Raw genomic sequence first — 22,128 nt, forward strand, 5'->3', positions numbered from 1 at the left:
GGTCAAACACTCCATCTCCAGAGCTTTTTTTGCTGGAGGGTTCTAGAAAGATCTCTGACTTTTACTCTCTTCTAGACACTTGCTTGTATTGTCGATGTCCTCAGATGTATTCTGTGGTCAATGAACTAGGACATCAAGCTTTATGAGGAGTTAGGATTTAGCCCTTGGTGCTAAACAAGGCTATTTTCTTGGCCCACTGATAACAGAAACTGCACTCATATTAGTTGACAGAGTAGTTGATTCTATAATATTAAATGTGAAAGAACATGGTAGCGGTAGGTTTCAGTGCACCATGCTGGCATCTTTCTAGGGTCTGTGATGAAGGGGAGGTTGGTCAGTCGTTTCCAACCCCAAATCCTCACACAAAATGTGAGTTGTGCAAATGAACAAAGGGCCCTTGGGGGATAAGGGGCCCACTGCACTCCCAGCAGCTGTCTGGATTTTCTTCTTCGATAATCCAGAGAAAATGACTTAAATGACAAATCAGAATATCTATTTAGTAACAACCACAAGAGCGAGTAACTGGTTAAGAAGATGGAATGATTGGGTGAGGCTAAGCAGAGGAATCCCAGAGGCAAAACATCTCTGGGCCATGTAATTAATCATCAGTTGTCAGCTATCATCTTCCCCTAATTGTGAGGAGAGAGAGATGTTCTCATTTGTGATATTTCCCCCCTTTTTATGAAAACATAAGATGGAATGTGTCCTGGGAGAAAAATACCAAAGTGTTGTCATGCTCAAGAATGACGATTGTTAAAAAAAAAAAAAAAAAAAAAAAAAGAATGACGATTGTTGTATTATAATTCCCATTTATTATCTTAAGAGTTGAGATGAAGTCATTTCCTGAGAGAAATAAATTATTACAAAACTGAAGGAGAGAGAGAGAGTTACAGAGTATATATTTGGGGATGGAGCTGTAAACATTAAATAATTCATGTTAATAGAAAGTTCCAGATATACATGATTTCCTGCCTACAAATAAAATTAGTCCAATTACTATAGTTTGGTTTCACAGCTATGAATTTACCAAAATTATTCAACAAGTAAAATGAGCAAAGTTTGTGGTATGTAAATTACACCTCAAAAAAGCTATGAAAATTAATTCAGTTTTGTTTGGTACGTGTAATCGATAAAATATTAACAAAATTTAAAAACCCGCAAAATATTTTTTAACAGACGTAGCTCAGTTTACACCCACGTGTCATCTACCGGGGTTGTAGAGGAATGGTCAAAAGTGGGAATCTGATACTGATCCATACGAAAACCGTGAAAAAGTTTTGAATTTTTAGTTTGCAGATTGTTCTGAAAATTTTCACTCAAGTGACCAGCCCCAATCTGAATTCAGTGTCCACTGATGATTCCATTAATAATTACACCAATAAGGACAATAAGCATAAGCAAATTGTATGCAGGGCAGGGGGGGTCCCTTTAGCTCAAATCATGTGCTTGACCATATGACCACTCTTAATATGTAGCTCTTGGGTTTTACAAGCAGCGTTTGGAATCAGAGCTTTGATTTCATCAATTCTACAATTGGAAAACTTTCTCCTCCTTGCTTTCCTCTCTCCCTCGCTCCCTCCTCCTTCCTTCCCTTCCTTCAACACCTACTTATTGAGCTCCTACTTTATAAGTTCTGTACCCAGAATTCAGGAAATAAAGATAACCCACTCCTAGAGTTCAAGGAACTCCTATTTTAATTTTAGATCAAAGGGCTAATTATAATTCATGTGCTAAGGGGTGCCTGGGTGGCTCAGTTGGTAGGGTGTCTGCCTTCAGCTCGGGTCATGGTCCCGGGGGGTCCTGGGATCTAGCCCCACATGGGGCTCCCTGCTCTACAGGGCACCGTCTTCTCCCTCTTGCTTTGCCTGCTGCTCCCCCTGCTTGTGCTCTCTCTGTCAAATAAATAAATAAGATCTTAAAAAAATAAAACAAAAAAACACCAATTCATGTACCTCGTGACAGGGCCTCCCTCAGCTCTTTGAAGCCCCCTAAGTGAAGTCTTAAAGCTACTAAGCGGGCTTTAGGCAGGGGTGCCAGCAATGGGCTGAAGCACACTAGGAAGGGATGCTTGGAGGACACAGGCTCCCTGCAGGGCAGCATTCACCCACACCTGGGCCTTCCCCTACCTCATCCTGAGAAGCGCTCTTACTCACAGAGCTCCCGAGTGGGGCTAGAGGCAAACACGCAATGGTGCCAACTGACCTTCTGTAAAATGTGCACAGATGCCACAAGCCCTTGAGCAGCCCCTAAGGGCTGCTACACCATCCTACCCTGCACGCATGGACAGGTGACTCTCCCCCGTCTGAGGAGGTCGTGCTCACCTCTCTCCTTAGACTTCCCTTCACTCACAGCTTGCTCCTTTTTATCTGTTTATTTTTTAAAAAGTCTAGAACAGTGTAGAAACACCTCATCTTTCTCTGGCCATGCCTCCCAAGCTGCCTGCATCATGCCCACCTGTCACTGTGCTCTTTCCTCCTTTAGGAGGACAAGCTGGGGGTCCCTTGGCCTGGGGCTGGACCCTGCTCCTCTCACTCAGCCAGCCAAGCTTGTTGCACTTGCAACCCTTCCTTCTCTCCCCAGCATCCCTCGCTACTTGACCATTCTTGTCATCCTTACAGCAATGTTGAAATACCTCCCGCCTCAAAAAACAAAACAAAACAAAACAAAAAAAACTCTCCCTCAGCACACAACACTCTCCATGTTTCCCTTTTTCAGCCTTTTCTTCACAACAAAATCCACTTCCTCAACTTCCCTCTTATTCTGATAAAATTCCATCTTGCCAACCGTTGCCCAATTTGCTGTCCTAATCTTATTATCTGACCTCTTGGGGACAAGTGACTGTGACTTTCACTTTTGCCTGAGCCACTTCTTTCACTTGGCCTCTGGGATCCTCCTGGTTTTTCTCCTTTCTTACTGGCTGCCCCTTCTTAGTTTCCTTTCCTGTCTCCGCCTCCTATGCCTAACTTTCAAATATTGGTGTTCCCAGGGCCTCTGCCCTGGAGCCCCTTCTCTATATTTTCCTTCAGATGACTTCAATTAGTTCATAGCTTTAAATAATATTTATAAGTAAATAAGAGGACTGACTCCAGCATTCATTTAAAAAAGTTCTTTATTATACAATTATGGAAAATGCATAAAAAGTCAGAAAATACAGATAATCAAAAATAGGGAGAAAAATCAGCCACAAACTCAATATCCAGAAATAATCAGTTAACAGCCTGGTATATATATTTTTTCTACATACAGATACACACACATACATGCAGATATATATAAATTTACACAAAAATATTTTATAATGAAATAGGATGATATTGTACATATTATTTTGTAACTGGCTTTTTAAATTTAAGAATGTTTTTGTGGCTATTCTTCGATGCCAACACACACAGGCCTCCAGCACCACCTTTCATCACTACCCAGTATTTTATAGTGTGTACATTCCACAATTTATGCAACCCAACCCATTCTTAATTGTTAGAGTTGCTTCCAAAATTTTGCTGTTTTGCAAAAAGGCGATGCTGGGAACCTTTGGCAGCTTTGTCTTTGGGCCCTCCTGAATTGCAGTCTGGGATGTTCCTAGGAGCTAGGAATTGCTGAGTCAGAGGCGAGCACATTTTAATGCATCCTGCCAACACTTGCTGGGGTCCTAGGACTGGTCCATCCGCTTTCTCTGGCTGAGAGCCAGTCCACTGCCGTCACCTGTCGGTCTTTGGCTGACCAAACGTGCGCAGAGCCGGCCTTGAAGCCAGGCCCCCCGCGTCAGGCGCGGCCTTTGTGCTCCTCCCCGGAGCGGTGTGCAGGGTCTGCGCGCCTGGGAGGCCCCTGGGCCTGGCGCCCGCCAGCAGTGCGCCCTGCCGGGCCTGGCGGGTGAGGCCAAGCGCCTGCTGCACGAACGCACAAAACCGTCAGGAGAAAGGCGGGGGGCGGAGCTGGGCCAGTGGCCTTTGTCTGTGCCAGACACCAGATGGGGCGCAATTAGGGACCTGCGGAGCAGGTCAGATGGCAGGCTCTCCACGGACCTGCTGCTGCGGCTGCTGGGACACACATTTGGGCGGGAAGAGAAGAGTCTTTTAAAAACACACACACGCACACAAAACTTCTCTGTGACAGGCCTTTTGGACAAATGTCTTTTTGACTTTGTGTGTGCTTAGGGGCGTGGTTGCTGCTCAGAACTGGGCCCTTTCCTTCTGAGATAAAAGCCTTTTGCTCTGTCTGATGTGGGCCAACAAATGAGGGGGAGTTTCCATCTGGCCTTTTGGGGAGCAGAGAGCAGAGCCATGTTTGCACTCCGGTGAGCGCGGGCTGGCCATTGTTCAGAGAACTCTTTGAAGGCAAAAGACGTCAGTGAGGGATGAGTTCACGCTGGGTCCAGGCTGTGTGCACATGCAGAGAGGGAGGGTGACGGGGAGGAGGGAGCAACACTGGGACCTCCCAGAGAGAATCCCCCCCTCCCCATTAAGATCTTAGCCCAATGTTCGTGGCCAGAGCAAGACTGGGCAGGTAGGAGATGTGGCCAGCTCTTTGACCAGGTGTTGATTTGTAGAGTGTTTGTGTTTGGGGGGTGGGGATGGGGAAGGGGAGGAGTAGGGGGGAGGTAGATAGAAGTGGACAGAGCCTTACTCTATCTGCAGCCCTATGCCCCATGGCCCTGCCACCTGCAGTGACCCTATCTCTAGGTCTGCAGCAGAACTGATGATAGTAAACGGGACTTACCCAGGCCTGAGGCTTGGGCACTCTTTAGATGAGATGGTAAATGCTTTGTTGTTTAGGTTTGAATGGAGCATTCTACCTGGACCAGTAGATGTGAAGGGAAACATATCCAAGTCCCTTTCTATCTTCTGAGCATCTGCTCCACTGATTTGCCCTCTTCAGGCCTAGGTGTTCTCTCCAGAAGGCCCCTGGGAGATCTGTTGCGGTGACCCTGAGTGTAATGCATGCGCACACTTTATCATTTAAACAGAGAGCAGTGCACCCAGGTAATGACACTCAGCTTAAATGTACTATGGGGACAGAGGAGCTGGAATAGGTCTGTTGTAGTGAGTGAGTCTAGGATAAGAGCCCAGAAGAGGGATGAAGGGAGAAGGTGCTCCAGGGGGACTCCAAAAGCCACTTCTAACATGTTTGCCCATGGCCAGCCAGCTTGAATCCACCTTCCCACCTAACCCTATATTTCTATTTTTTAAAAAGATTTGATTTATTTATTTGACAGAGACAGAAAGAAAGAGAGAAGGAAAGGGAGAGAGAGCACAAGTAGGGGGGAGACTTCCGCTGAGCAGGGAGCTGGACTCTCAGGGATGGATTCCAGGACTCGGAGATCATGACCTGAGCCGGAGGCAGAAGCTCAACTCACTGAGCCACTCAGGTGCTCTGAGGCTGAGAATCTTGCCTTGTTTCTATAAATCAGGAGCCGAACAAGGTTCTGCCCTCAGATATGACTGACTCTGTTCTAGAAATGGAAGATCTAGCACGTGTGAGCAGACAAAGCCTGTCAAGGGAAAAATCTGCCAAGAACCTCCAGTGTTCCTTGACTTTAAAAAATTTTTTTTTATTTTTAATCTAGCCATAGCTTTTCTCCTTTATAAGTTTAAGTCAAAGCACAAGAAAGTTAAGGCCTGAGAGGATATTTTGATACAGTGGGACCTGTGACTGTGGCTTAGAGAAGGTGTTTTTGAGCAGCGATAAGCCCTGAACCCTTCATCAGCAGGGACTTTACCCCATGTGTGGTGGTTCTCCATAAGGACTGAGAGAGAGAGAGAAAGAGAGAGAGAGAGAGAGAGAGAGAGAGAGAATAACTCCTCCTCACCTCTGCTGGGAAGCAACTGAGCGTGTCTCACTTGGTTCCCACTGAGGAAGTGATTTCACACCAGCCTCTTTGTATTTTGGTCTAGGCCAAGCAGAATAAGTTGCCTTTTCTTAACATTAAAATCCCCTCTAAATAGTTTAAAATCTGTCACAGTTCTGTTTTTAAGAGGAGTGAACATGGGAGGCAGGTCAGGGGTGGGGACATCAAGGCCAGGCCCCTGCTGATAGGTCACCTGCTTCTGCAGTCAGAGGTACTGCTGACCTTTGGCACCTGGCGTCAAGGTGCTCTCCTCCTGGCCCGCAGCCCACATTGAGGCTGGAGCTGCTCTCGCCTGGGCACCCAGCAGCCTTGTGGACATGGACAATGGGGAAGCCTCCCCACTCCCGCTTCCATGTGTGTGAGTTGAGGGGTGATGCTAGGGACCCTCCTCCAGCTTTTGTATTTTATATGTTTTTAAAAGGGTCTATTCTAGCTTGGCTGATTGCAGTTGGCCAAGTCATTCTGCCTCTCCATTAAATGAGGGAATCAGCAAAATGGCTCTGCAGTTCTGTCCAGTTCCCAAGGTGTGTGATATAAGAAAGAGGAAACAGTTGGCTCAGGGGAATCAGGTTAACCAAAAAAGGGACCGAATGTTCTTCTTAGAACAGCGCATACCCAGAAACAAGAACAGGTGAAAGGAGATGGTTGTCAAGTGGGTTTTCTTATCTGATCATCTTCTTTCTGATGATGAACATGCTCAATGATAATCATCACCACCCCAGACTTTGATAAATCGCCAGCTGTAATGCTTTCTATCATAACACACCTGTGCTCTGTAGCTATCTTCCTAGGAATAGGACTTGTGCCACTTTGCAGCCTCCAGGAAAGCCTCCGTGGGTGCTGGATTCCACTCCTGCCCCTGTTAATGTTGAGCTGCTGAACATCTATTGATTGCATAGTTGTCAGGAAGCAGGGGCAGGGGAGATGGAAAGCAGGGGAGATCATGAAGGAAGGGGATAAAATGTTTATCTTCAACTGGGAATCATAGGAAGCAAGTAGGACTTCCCTAAATTCTTACCCTTGCCCTCTCACTCCCTCACCTGCAAAGAATGCCCTGGTGTATAAAAACTCCAACACATAGATATGGCCATGATGTTGCTCTACTCAGAAATCTTTGGGGACTTCCTGCCACCACATTTGGGCATTTGGGACCATCTATGACTGAACTACAGGCCTTCCTCTCCAGCTTGCTCCCTCACATTCTTCAGTCAGATTCTCTCATCTCCTGGGGGAAACCCTTTGCCTTCATGCCCCATGCTTTTTCTGGGCTAGATGTCCTTTCTAAAATGCTCTAATTCCATGTCTGCCTCTGGAAATCCTAACCATCATTTAAGGCCCAGCCGGTTCTGCGGCCTCCTCCCCAAAACCTTCTTGGATTTCCTGAGCTAGGAATTTCTCTCCCTTATCCGGACGTTCATCCTCTTTGGTTTGTATCTCTCTGTTGGTACCACTTGCTTTCTACCTATTTTTATAATTCTTTCTATATATTGTTGACCATGCCTTTATATACCTGAGAGCACTTAACTCCTGTTATGCACTTAATAGGTACTCTGCAAATGTTTCTGGATCCATGTACAAAATGAGATCAGTACAAAAATGCCTGCATTGGTGCTGATGTGGCCGTGCAGCAGGACAGCTGCCAGGCCAGGTGAAACAGAGATCTGAGAGAGAATGGCCTCAGACCATCTCAAAGCACAAAGGCTTTATTTTCTAGAACTGAATCTACTGGGAGCTTGCCAGCCCTTTCTGCCTCCCAGGAAAGATCTATTTTTTCCTCTTCTCTTTTCTTTTTTGAGCCTCACACACCTGCATCCCTCTCAGATCGAATAAAGGAAGAATTGGGAATATGAAATGCTCTGAAGGAAAAGAAGTACTAATTTTGAAAGATTATGTTGTGGTTAGGCTAATCTCACAGGGAGTTTAGTTCTGCGTATTGTTTGCCTTCAAAAAAAAAAAAAACAAAACAAAAAAATCCCCAAACCATATTTAAAGCAAGCTTTAGAGTGATGCTTCTCAAGCTTCTAAACCAGTGTTTTTCAAGCTTAACCCCACATACACACCACTGGAGAATTTTACTAAAATGCAGACCCTGATTTTGTGGGTCTGGGTGGAGTCTATAATTCTGCATTTCTTACAAGCTCCTGGGTGATATCAATGCCCTGGTTGTGTGGACCACCCCTCTAGAAGCAAGGATCTACACATAAATTTCAAATTGTGCAAAGTAACTAAGTTTCTCAAAACACTTTGTTCACTTTGAATCCCCTTAATATCTTCTTTGGGCTGTTCTTAAGGCACATTTAGCATATTTCATTTTATTATAGAAATCTCCCTGAAGATAGAAGCCTCAGAAAAAACTAGTTAGTCTTCCTTGGCAGAGGGGCCCCCTGTCTCTTTGCTCCTCATCTGTTTTTCTGTTAATCCCATTGCATTATTATTTTTTTTTACATTTTTTAAATTGGAGTTCAATTTGCCAACATATATCATATCACCCAGTGCTCATCCCGTCAAGTGCCCCCCTCAGTGCCCGTCACCCAGTCACCCCAACCCCTCACCCACCTCCCTTTCCACCACCCCTTGTTTGTTTCCCAGAGTTAGGAGTCTCCCATTGCATTATTGACAGAGAACCACATCTGTCCCACCTGCCTTCTCCCTACCCAGCAGCACTCAATGCTGTTGGAGAAATAAATGCTGTAGGGAAACTAAAGCAACGCAAGTTTCCCTACCCAGCAGCACTCAATGCTGTTGGAGAAATAAATGCTATAGGGAAACTAAAGCAACGCAAGTTTCTGGTCTGTAGATTTGGGGACCAGAATTTAGCCATATGCTAAAAATTGGGGCTCTAGAAGCCTAAGTCCTGTTAAGCAGGCCCTGAAAGCATGTACCTCCTTCACAAGGCTGATTGGTTGGGCAGGGCATCCATCGGTGGCAACTGAGTCACCATTCCTGAAATAGGACTTCTGACGGCCAGTGGAATTTCCCCTCATTCTCATCCCTGGTACATTCAGATGACTCAAATGGAGGGCACAGTAAGTAGGGAGCTCACTGGCTTGGTAGGTATGACATTGAGGGTGGGGCAGTATTTTTTAACCACAAGTAGCCAAATTATTTCCCCTTTCAAGAGGAGTTATTGTTGATGTTCATGTTGCCATCATTTGAAAACATTTGCAAGGGATTTTTTTCTTTTCTTACTAAATTTAAAGACAAGTGATTTCATGCTTGCTTGTCTAGTTCTTCAGATACACTACAGCTATGCGGTAAGGGGCCATTTGAGGATTGATGCAGACACAAACGCACTTAGGGTCTGTGGGACCTTGGGCGAGTTACTGAACCTCTTAGAGCCCATGCATCCTCATTTAGAAAATGAGATTGCTGGGAGGACTACCTGAGAGTGCCTATTTGTGAGAACAGGTGCTGGACCTATAGTAGCTGAATGTAGAATATCGAGTGAACCCTAATGTAAATTGTAGACTTTAATAATTTATAAATATTGGCTTATCAATTGTAAGGAATGTACCATACCAGGGCAAGGTATTAATAATGGAGTGTGAAGGCGTGAGAGAGTTTGTGAAAATTCTCTGTATTTTCTGCCTATTTTTTTTCCTGTGAAGCTAAAACTGTTATACAATAAATTTAGAGGGGCACCTGGGTGGCTCAGTTGGTTAAGCATCTGCCTTTGGTTTAGGTCATGATTCCAGAGTCTTGGGATGGAGCCCTGCGTAGGGCGGGCTCCCTGCTCCCGCCTGCTTCTCCCTCTCCCTCTGTCTGCTCCTCCCCCTGCTTGTCCTCTGTCTCTCTCCCTGTCTCTCTTTCTGTCAAATAAATAAAATCTTAAAAAAATAAATTTAGAAAGAGGCTTTTTAAAAGATAAAAAAAGATGCTTATAGTAAAAAAAGTTATTCAGAGTTCAAAAGGATGTCTTGTGAGAAGTGAGGTTCATCCCAGCCCTTGATCCACATTGCCCTATATCCATCCCAGAGGTAATGGGTCATGGCTCTTTTACAAAATATCCCTCCAGAGATATGCCGTCCAAGTACAAGCACATATAAATATAATTGCCTACACTTTTTAATACAAATGTTGCATGTAATATATATATATAATTTTTCATTAAGAAGAAAACAGTTATGAGACTAATATATATCAGAAAGTAATAGAGTAAGCAAAACTCCTCCATAAATGGTGGTCACAGGGACAGAGCAAGTGTGAGGGGTGCATACTGGGTTTGTTGATAGGATGATTTTGATGAAGCTTTGTCAAATAGTTGTCTTGTTAAAATAGCTGCCTCACAAAATCTATATAAACAGTCTGCTTCTGCCTCTGATCACACGGTAATATGACGTTCATATGAAAGCTGGACATTTGAATGATGGTTGTTCTCTTCAAAACCTTGGCAAGCAGTCGTTGATTCTGGTGATGTCATCTCCCAAATATTTTTGGAACATCTCCTTTGTAATTGCCCTTCAGAGCCTGTGGGACATTTTGTTTTCTTGTATTTTTTGTAGCGAGAAAAGGGGTAATCTGATGCCTGAACCCTGAGGGTGTGAGCCCTGGGGCACTTGATGGGCCTGTGCATCTGAATTTGCCAATGTAGTCATTCTTTTGCTTGCTTTTTGTAAAACAAGAGAAGCAAACAAACCAGCAACCCCAGTTTATCTCTACCACCTGCACCGTGGTATTTGTGGATGCAGTGGGCTGCTTTGCATTTGAGAAAATGAATGCTAATATCACAGCTTGATTTGTTACTGACATTTTCTCCCCATGAAATGAAATGAAATCCAGGGAATTAAGGCATTAGACCTACACTGTCTAATATGATAGTTACAAGCCGCCCGAAGCTGTTGAGCATTTACCACTTAACCAATATCCTGTGTACAGTTTCCTTGGTTATGAGTTTATTGCTAGTTGTCTCTCCTTGCCCCCCGCATCTCCTCACCCCATCTCACTAGAATATTAGCTCCATGAAGTCAGGGATCTTTGTTTTGTCTGTTTATATATCTAAAACAGTATTTGCCTATAGTAGGCTCTCAAGAAATGTTTGTTGAATGAGTGTAGGAAAGACCTCACGTCTACTTGAAAAGCTTGTACTCTGGGAAGGAGCAAATGTACATACGTGGAATATGTAGAGAAGAACATAGGATATATAGACTTCAGATTGTGTGGTGTGGTTTATAAATGCTGTTGGAACTCACAGAAAGAAAAAAGTGAGGTCTGGAGCTAGACTAGAAGAAAGTAAGAATTGGGGTTCTGTAGGAGTTTGAGTGGGCATCAAGAAAGGGGAAGGACCTTTAGTTACATGGATTGTAGGTGATGTTCCAAGAAGTTAATTGTAAAGCAGGAGGAACAAGGGGTTGAGACCTTAGTGTGGGGGGACATCTACAGTTACAGCTTGGGGGCTAGAGGAGAAACTAGCCAGGAAACTGGGGAAGAGAACATAAGGAGAAGAGTAGAAGGCAGGGGAGATTGGCCAAGGAAGCCAAGGAGGCGGAGTCTGGAGAAAGGGTGTGTGTGATCACGAGGGTTCTGTGCAGAAGCAGGTATGGAATATAAACAGTTAGGGTCAGTTTGAAATCATTCACTAGATTTTGAATTGCCAGGCTGGTTTTTGGTGTTGTTATTGAAATTTGTATAGTTGCCTGTAGGTGTTGCCCTGCTTAGGTTTGATTGACTCGTGAATAACCAAGAAACCCTACCATCCATTCACTTAACATTTTCCTCAGAAATGTTTATCTCCTTTGTAAAGTAAGCCATTGTGAATTTATTCTTTTTTGAGGGAGAGAGAGAGAGAGAGAGAGAACATGAGTGCAAGCAAATAGGGGTGGGGAGGTGGGGGGAGAGAGAATCTTAAGCAGGCTCCATGCCCAGCATAGAGTCTGACATGGGGTTCAATCTCATGACCCTGAGATCACGGTCAAAATCAAGAGCCAGATGCTTACCTGACTGAACCACCCAGGTGCCCCATGAATTTATTCTGATAAAGAGATACATAATCTAGAGTAAGTAAATACGGGTTAAATTCCATTGTCGTAACCTCGATTATTAATTATTGGCAGCTGCTTAGGTAAATCTTGGCATGCTTTTTCTTTTTTTCTAATTTAAAGGAAATGTTAACTTTTATTTCACTTGTTAGAGTACAACAGTGGGTCCAGGTTCACTTGGAGCAGCCTTTATGATACCTCACCTTCTGGCATCCTGTCTGGATTAGCATTTGTCCCAAATTTTCCTTTTAAAAAAAGGTGGTATTAATATTGCTGGCACCGAGATAAGCAGGGGAGGGGGCTGGTAGCCTCCACTGCTGGCTTCTGGTCTTGGCAAGCAGTGTGCAAGATACAGTGCGGCAGCCAGAGTTCTTCCTTTGACGCATGGTTAAATCTGGAAGACCGTGAAGCACACCAGTCGCTTCTCCTGAAGTTTTCCAGATACAGCATCACCAGCAGCTCCTTTTCAAGGAGAGCGTGCAGGATGTTTGCTGGTAAGATGAAGTGCCCTTAGACGGCAGCAGCCAGGGATAAGGAACGCCCTCTCCTCCCAGGTGGTGGTCGCTGCTGATCACTGTTGTGACTCAGTGCACCAGTCAGTTGGGCTGTGAGCCACATTTTGGCCTGTGGGATGCCATATGCTCCAAGTGCTGGGCCGATAGTCCATGTGGCCAGTGGGAAATGTGGGAAAATGTAGGCTAATAGAGCTGTGCTTGAGATATGTTCAGGAAATAGAGGCTAAGAAGTTCTACTCGGAGCTCTTGGGAGTATCTGAAAGCTCCTGCTGCGTTGGTGGTGTCACTGATTGTACTGTGTAAATCTGCATTTGGTTTTTACATTGCTTGGCCTGGTAGGCTGAGTAATGCCCTCCTTCTGTCAAAGATATCCTAAATGCTTGAACCTGTGAATATGCTACCTCATAGGTCAAAAGGGATTTTGCAGACGTTCAATAAGGATCTTGAGATGGGAAGATTAGTCCGGATTATCCAGGTGGGCCTAAGGTACTCAAAGATCCTTAGAGAGGCAGGAGCTCAGTCAGTAGCTGATGCTACTACCAAAACAAGAGATTGGAGTGATGTGAGGAAGGGATCATGAACCAAGAAAATCAAGTGGACTCCAGAAATAGAAAAACGTAACAAAAACAATTCTCCACTCAGAGTCATCAGTTTTATTTATTTATTTATTTTTATTTTTTTTAAAGATTTATTTATTTATTTACTTATGATAGAAAGAGAGAGAGGCAGAGACATGGGCAGAGGGAAAAGCAGGCTCCATGCCAGGAGCCCGACGTGGGACTCAATCCCGGGTCTCCAGGACCACGCCCTGGACCAAAGGCAGGCGCCAAACCGCTGAGCCACCCAGGTATCCCAGAGTCATCAGTTTTTAAAAAAATAGTTTAAATTTTAATTCCAGTGTAATTAATATGCAGTAATATATTAGTTTCAGGTGTATGGTATAGTGATTCAACAATTCTATATATTACTCAGTAGTCGTACATGCACTCCTTAATCCCCATCACCTGTTTCACCCATTCCCCCTCCACCTCCTCTCCCATAACCATCCGTTTGTTTTCCGTAATTACATCTGGTTTTTGGTTTATCTTCCCCCTCCTTTGTTAATTTGTTTTGTTTTTTAAATTCCACATATGAGTGAAATCATGCTATTTGTGTTTCTCTGACGTATTTCACTTAGCATTATACTCTCTAGTTTCATTTGTATTGTTGTAAATGGCAAGATTTCATTCTTTTTTGTGGCTCAGTAATATCCCATTTTATATATAACAGCATCTTTATCCATTCATTTATTGATTGATACTTAGGCTGCTTATATAGTTTGGCTATTGTAAGTAATGCTCCTATAAATATAGGGGTGCATATGTCTTTTTGAATTAGTGTTTTCCTATTCTTTAGGTAAATACCCTGTAGTGGAATTGCTGAATCCAATGGTAATTTTATTTATAATTTTTTGGGGAAACTCCGTACTGTTTTCCAGAGTGTCTGCACCAGTTTGCATTCTCACCAACAGTGCATAAGGGTTCCTTTTTCTCCACATCCTTGCCAACACTTGTTGTTACTTGTGTTTTTTATTTTAACCATTCTGACTGGTGTGAGGGGATACCTCATTGTGGTTTTGATTTGCATTTCCCTGATGATGAGTGTGTTGAGCATCTTTTCATGTATCTGTTGGCTCTTTGGATGTCTTCTTTGGAGAAATGTCTGTTTGTGTCTTCTGCCCATTTTTTAATTAGACAGAGGGAACCAGTTTAACCAATGTTTTGCCTTTGGCCCAGTGAGACTGATTTTGGGCTTCTGACCTCCAGAACTGCAAGATAACAAATTCATGTTGTTTTAAGCCACTAAGTTTGTTACATAATTTGTTGTAGCAGTTTTGGGAAACTAATACACTTAGAATACTTTTCTTGCTTTTGCAATAAATCTTTCCACCAACAATCAACTAAAAAAATGAAAAGTTAATGTTTAATGAAAAATTAGATATTCAGATTACTGTGTCTCAAGATAACTGATAATGAACAAAGTGTTTGTCAACATTTATTGTCCACAACGGAGGGCTGTAAGTGGCCACAGGAAAACAAGAAGACACACATCTGCTGGGGATACATCAGCATCTACTTCAAAAGTTTGTTTTAAAATTTTTTAAAGATTTATTTTTTTATTCATGAGAGACACACAGAGAGAGAGGCAGAGACACAGGCAAAGGGAGAAGCAGGCTCCTCACAAGGAGCCCAGTGTGGGACTTGATCCCAGATCCCGGGATCATGCCCTGAGCCAAAGGCAGACGCTCAACCACAAAGCCACCCAGGCATCCCTTATTTATTTATTTTAGAGAGAAAGTGTGTAAGGAGGGGAGGGGGGGAAGGGAGAGACAGAGGGAGGGAGGGAGGGGAACAGACTCCCCACTGAGCATGGACGTCCACCTATGGCTTGATCCTAGACCTGGAGATCACGAACTAGCTGAAGCCAAGAGTAGGAAGCTCAACATACTGAGCCACCCAGATGCCCCAAAAGTTTGTTTTAATTTTAATAAGACTAGGCAGAAAGGTGATACAGTTGCAGAAGATGCATTTATGTATCACTCAGTGAAGCATGACTTTTCATTAGATCATATACCAGTTCTTCTAGATGAATTTCACTCACCTTTAATTCCAAGTTTTCTTGTATATATTCAAAAAGCAAAACCATTGATATTAATGTGGTGATTTCATTAATAGCAGATGAAACATTTTTTCACAACCAAGTCCTTTGATTGCATTTAGATTAAATTCAGTTTTAAATGTTTAATCAAGGTATTCAGTGAAGGACCAAAAAATTTCAGTACTGGAACTTTTAAACAAATCGCAGCTATTGAAAACAAAGTTGCAAACAGGAAGACAGTGAAATGTACCCTTACAAGGCAGGGGAGACATTGAACAATTAAACATGTAGAGCTTAAATGTTGTAAATGTTTTAATGTAAAAAATCTATAATTGCATTTATGCTTTGGAGGATTTTGACTTGTGGGGTCTTTTGACAAAACTCTACTTTTAATTGAATGAATTTAGATCCTGAAATGGAATGGATTGGCAGGTAAGCCTATAATTTTGCAGCATTTATAAAAGTATTTGTTAAAGAAATGTACTTTGACCTTAGGAAAAATGAAAGTACCCATGAAAATATTTGGTCTGAATTATTTACACTTTTCAACATAGAAAAAATTAGGACTATGAATCCATATTTAGCAGAATTTGTTCTCAGTTTACCAGGTACTTTGGCACCTGTAGAGAATATTTTCCCAACTAAAAATATTGTTGTCCAGGGGCACCTGGGTGGCTCAGTGGTTGAGCATCTGCTTTCAGCTTAAGTCAGGTTGTGATCCCAGGGTCCTGGGATCTGGTCTCTGCCTTGGGCTCCTAGCAGGGAGCCTGCTTCTCCCTCTGCCTGTGTCTCTGCCTCTCTCTCTGTGTCTCTCATGAATAAATGAATAAAATCTTAAAAAAATATTGTTGTCCATAGGGGAATCAATTGAAGATGTACACAATTTAACATTTGTTAATCATAGAATACAACTTTGCAGAAAATTGTAGGCAGCTTCATATAATAATTAAAACTTGTAAGAGTGTAATAAAAAATATGCTCTTCAAAATATTTCAATAAGGAAGACATAAGTAAGTAACCGATTAAACTACACAAATGCATACCAAGAATGATTTTATTTTTTTTTTATTTTTTTTTATTTTTTTTTATTTTATTTTTAATCTTTCAATAATCCATGTGAATATACATGGTAATTTGGTTGAATTTTGGTTTATTTTTTATTGGTTTTTTATTTTGGTTTTGGTTGAATATACATGCTAATTGTCTACTTTTAAGGAAATAATTTTACTTTGGAGTAGAATTAACATATAGGTCCACTCATATAATAAATTCAATTTATCCTCAAAATGCATAGAGTTTATATAATTTTGATTTATTACTGTGTTTTACTTTCAGAAGTGTGTAAGTTTGGGAGATAAATCAGATAGTTAGCTAGCTATGATTTTTCTCATTGCCTGAAAGTCCTGGGCTATTGGCTACCTCTGACCTTTTCAAGTCACATGGATTTTAGTCTTTGTGTTGCTTTCTTTGAGAATTGATAGTTTTCCTACTTCATGATTGCACTTTTAGTTTAGCTTCCTCTAACCCTCTAATGCTACTCTTGATAAAACTAATCTGCTCATCTCAAGGAAGCCCTTAAATTCTCTTTTCCTAGATGTAGTACTAATGCACATTTCCTTTTCTGGAGAACACACACACACACACACACACACACACACACACGAGCTGCTTCTTAACTTGGCTCTAATGATGATTTTTTTTCCCTAACCAAAAACTGTTTCTTTGGAAATCATGTTTCTACTAATTTTGACATTTCTGTTTCCTCTAAGAGTTGTTTTGTATCAAATCCTTTGCAATTGCTTAAGTAACCCAGCAATTACCCAATTCCTTAAAACATGTAAGAGAAATTTTATCTTTCCTTCCTGCTGAATATTTAAAATGTATTTAACAAAGTGAAGTAATTTTAAGATAAAATTTCACATAATTCTAAAATATGGTTTTATGGAGAGCTGGTCCAGTGAATTGATATGTGAGAAGCCAATCACTGGAAAATGGTACAAATTTAAACATTTTTAAAATAGATTTTATTTATTTATTCACAAGAGACACATACAGAGAGGCAGAGACATAGACAGAGGGAGAAGCGGGACTAGATTCCTCAGAGCAGGATCCAGCCCTAAGCCGAAATCAGACACTCAACCACTGAGCCATCCAGTGTCCCAGAAAATGGTACAAATTTAGATAAATCTTTTGGATAATGTTTGATAATAGTTGTTTGTTGACATACATTTTAGTAAATAATTTCAACATGTTTTATAAAATTTTGTGAATGTGTATTTATTTAAAAAGTACTTTAAAATATAAGACCAAATACGTGTTTATCCACTATTTGGTTTAGGCATTCTAAAGTCCTTTGTCTAGTTTTATGGTCAATATGGCTAAAATAAATCTGCTGTGAAAAGTAGTTACTAATTGAGCACTTACTGTGTGCTATGCAGTGTATTAGTGATTTTTTTAAACATGGATTATTTAATTGAATTCTCAAAACAATCCTTTGAGGAAGGTAAAATTAGCATCCCTATTTGTAGAGAAAGAAGTTGAGATTTAGAGAAGCCAAGCTCCTTCTTGCATTTATGTGGAAAATTGTGGAACTGAAACCTGTCTCAGGGGTGTCTGATTCAACCACATGTAACTACTACTTTATAATAAGATGGTCAGGGGAAATCCAAAGGTAGTCTTAGCCAAAACCAAACCCCAAACCATCATCATCATCAATAATCAAACTAGGTAACTTTTGTTTGTTTTTTCTCTCCATTTACACCTCCCAATTTATTTTAATTCCTTCTGCTCTTTTTTGACCTTTTTTGAGGCCTCTAAACATAGTCTTTTGCTACCTTCTTTTTAAAGTTTTAACTTTGTTCCCCACCTGAGTTTATTTTCTCTGAATAGTAGCATACCTTAAGAACAAAAGTTTCTCAAACTGGAGATCCAACAGAGGTATCAATAAGAATTTTAAAATGGTGCTTTCATTTGTGGTAATCTAATATCTCCTCGGTGACCTGGGCAATTGCCTTGTTACTGAAGTTATGACTATCCGTTCTCAGTGTCAGGGTTTGTTGATGATGCTTCTAAAAGCATCAGTGTATGGGGCAGCCCTAGTGGCTCAGTGGTTTAGCACCGCCTTCAGCTGGGGACCTGATCCTGGAGACCCGAGATTGAGTCCCACATCGGGCTCCCTGCATGGAGCCTGCTTCTCCCTCTGCCTGTGCCTATGCCTGTGCCTCTCTCTATCTCTCATGAATAAATAAATCTTAAAAAAAAAAAAAAGAAGGCATTAGTGTAAGTAGGTAAGAATATCTTTAATCGCGTAATAGAAAAAGAATGGAGGATGGAATATGTAAACGGCATGTTGGAGCCAAAAGAAGGCCAGATTGGACAGTAGCTGGTACAATGGAGGCTTCGTGGCATTTTAAGTAGAAGGTAGTAGGAGCGCCGCATTCTCACATTTCTCCAGTGTGATGACTCTGCTGCTGTGATCAGCCCTGTATTCCTGTTGTGTGCGGTGAATTAACTTCAGCAAAAACAGTTCAATTTGTCACATTAAAGTAATGGAGTAATTTGGATTTTATTGGCAATTATGTTTTCCATATTCAACATACATTTCTGTATTTTAAGCTTATTTTCCTACCTAATTGTATGTGTTTGTACATATTTAAGTTGCCTTAGAATAACAATAAATTGAGTCAGTATTGGGGATACAAGTAATTTTTTTTCCTTTAAAAGGGGACTATGTATTTCTTATGTTTGAGAAACACCGTGACAGATACTGCTCAACTTCTCCCTTCTATCACAAGTTGGAATGCCTTCATCTCGATCTCTTGGGACTCTCTTTCTGCTGAGCACCAATGTGCTAATGAATTAACAAGCTGTTTCCCTTGGATCCTTCTGTAGGTGACTCTTGACACCATGGGTGGCTTCTGGCAGTAGATTTGAGGGCTTCTTGTTGGATAAAGTAAGAGATCATTTTGGCTGGAGGGTCTCTGGACCATTTATGTTACACAATAGATGCTGAATTTGCCCAAGAGTGAACTGTGGTCTGTGCAAACCTTTGAAGTGTTTCTTTTTTTTTTTTTAAGACTTTGTTTTTCTTATTTATTCATGACAGAGAGAGAGAGAGAGAGAGAGAGGCAGAGACACAGGCAGAGGGAGAAGCAGGCTACATGCAGGGAGGCCGATGAGGGACTCAATCCAGGGTCTCCAGGATCACGCCCTGGGCTGAAGGCAGGCACTAAACCACTGAGCCACCCAGGCTGCCTTTTTAAAACACGTTTCTTAGGAGACAGGGTGACCAAGCCTTATGAAGCTCCATGAATGGACACAGGCCTCATCTCCCTGGACCACCCAACATGAATGTCTAGAAATCTTGTCCATGGCTTCCAGTGCAGGTACCACCCAGGCCTTGGTGTCAAGTTCCCTGCTCCCTATCTTGGATATTGGACCTTCTTTCCACACTGCAGGACTTAGGGCTAGCAGATGATTTGGGGACTTTATTCTAAGTGGAAGTCCTTGGTCTCAGGGGGTCCAAGGGAAAAGTCCCTGTGGCTCAGGTCTTCCCCAGGGTCCCTCTTTTCTTTAAGTTATGATCAGCAAGGGAATGAAGTTAAATTCTGTTGTCAGCGTCTCAGTGAGCAACAGCTCTGGATACTCAAACATAACAAGCAAAGCAAAATAAAACATCATCTCTTTTATCATATTATAATGTTATGAATTTATTGTATGAGATAAAGAAAACATTGATGTAAAAGTAATAAAAATGAAATCATCCATAACCTCATATTCAGAGATTAACTCTATGAATGTTTTGGTGTATATTCTTTATCTATTTATAAATATAAAGTTAGATGACTTCTTGTTTCTTTTTTTCATTCATATATCCATCAAATACTGGTCACAAGACTCCTGTGCTCTTGTTCACTGAGACACAGTCCTGGTTGCTCAGGAGTTACAGTTTGGTAGGGGAGATGAGACCTTTCAACAAATTTCCAACCCCGATTTCAGCAACTCCCAAAGCAGCCCGCATGATGCTCTCTGCAGGGTGATTGTACACCTGCCCACATTATGAACAAATAGCGTGCTGGGGGATATTGGCTTGGAGAGAGATCATCCATGCAGGGGGGGATTAATTTGCTAGGTCTGTCATAAGAAACCACCACAGACAGGGTGGCTTAAACAACAGAAATTTGTTCTCTCACAGTTCTGTAGGCTAGAAGTTTAAAATCAAGTTGTCAATAGGTTTGGTTTTTTCTGAGGCCTCTCCCCTTATCTTGCAGATGGCTGCCTTCCCACTGTGTCCTCACATGGCCTTTCCTCTGCACCTGTGCATCTCTCATGTCTCTCTTCTTATAAGTCCTATTGGATGAGGGTCCCAGCCTTATGACTTCATTTAACCTTTATTACCTATGTAAAGACCCTAACTCTAAATATGGTTACATTCTGAGGTACTAGGTGTTGGAAGTTCGACATATGAATTTTGGGGAACAGAATTCAGCCCGTAATACGTGGGGTACTTTAATAATCATTTGTCTATCTACTTATTTATTCTGCTAAAACCCACCCTGTGAATCTGCTACAAAATCGGCACTGTGTGTATGGAGGGGGACAAACACACATGGGGAGCCTGACTATGTCCACCCCAGTTTTCTCCTCTCTAGCCTCTAGTCTCCTACTTGCTCAGAGCTTCAACATTTGACTACAGGCCCTGAGCTGTGGGAAGCTACCAAATTCTCTACAGGAGAACAGAGTTGTTTCCTTAGAGACATACCAGCATTAGTGCATGATCCAGGTGTCCATCTAATTCTATGAATTCTGGGACATATGGTATTTGACCACCCACCGGCACTGCTTTAGGGTGACATAGTCTTCCCAGTGTATAAATTCTTTAGAGTAGGGATGCATGTGTATCTCAGTAGCTAAGCATCTGCCTTTGGCTCGGGTCATGATCCGGGGGTCCTGGGATCAAGTACCCTATCAGTCTCCCCAGGGGGAGCCTGCTTCTCCCTCTGCCTATGTCTCTGCCTCTCCCTGTGTGTCTCATGAATAAATAAATAAAATCTTAAAAAAATAAATTACTCAAGGTAGTTTTCCTCAAAGTGGAGCCATCAACATTGCCACAAGAATTTTTATTTTAAATTCTGTGATTTTTATTTCAACTGATAATTTTTTTTTAGTTTAAATTTTTGTTAGTGAACCTACAGTGCAATATTGGTTTCTGGAATAGAATTCAGTGATTCATCACACACAACACCCTGTGCTCATCACCATGACTGCCCTCCTTAGTACCCATAACCCTTCAAGAATATTCCCCACCCACCTGCCTCCATCAACCGTCAGTTTTTTCTCTATTGTTAAGAGTTTCTTATGGTTTGTTTCCCTCTTTCCTTTTATTCTTTCCCCCCTTCTTATATGTTCATCTGTTTCTTCCTTAAATTCCACATATGAATAAGATCACATGGTGTTTCTCTGGCTTATTTCACTTAGCTTAATACACCCTAGTTCCATCCATGTTGTTGCAAATGGTAAGATTTCATTTTTTGATGGCTGAGTAATATTTCATTTTATATATACCACATACTCTTTATCCATTCATCAGTTGATGGGTATTTTGGGTGCTCTTCATAGTTTGGCTATTGTTGATAATGCTGCTATAAACATCGGGGTGCATGTACCCCTTTGAAGCTATTTTTGTATCCTTTGGGTAATACCTAGCAGTGCAATTGCTGGACTGTAGGGCAGTTGTATTTCTATCTTTTTGAGGAATCTCCTTACTGTTCTCTGGAGTGGCTGCACCAGTTTGCATTCCCACCAATAGCACAAGAGGGTTCCCCTTTCTTTTCATCCTTGCCAAACACCTGTCGTTTTGTATGTTGTTAATTTTAGTCACTTTGACAGATGTGAGTTGGTATCTCATTGTGGTTTTGACTTGTATTTACCTGATGATGAGTGATGTTGAGCATCTTTGCATGTGTTTGTTAGCCATCTGGATGTCCTCTTTGGAAAAGTGTCTGTTCATGTCTTCTGCCCATTTTTAACTGGATTGTTTGACTTTTTTACGTGTTGAATTTGTTAAGTACTTTGTAGATTTTGGATACTAGCCCTTTACCAGATATGTCATTTGCAAGTATCTTTTCAATGGATAATTTTGATATAGAGAACATTT

This window comes from Vulpes vulpes, chromosome 13, assembly GCF_048418805.1.
Source record: "Vulpes vulpes isolate BD-2025 chromosome 13, VulVul3, whole genome shotgun sequence".
Taxonomy (NCBI): Eukaryota; Metazoa; Chordata; class Mammalia; order Carnivora; family Canidae; genus Vulpes; species Vulpes vulpes.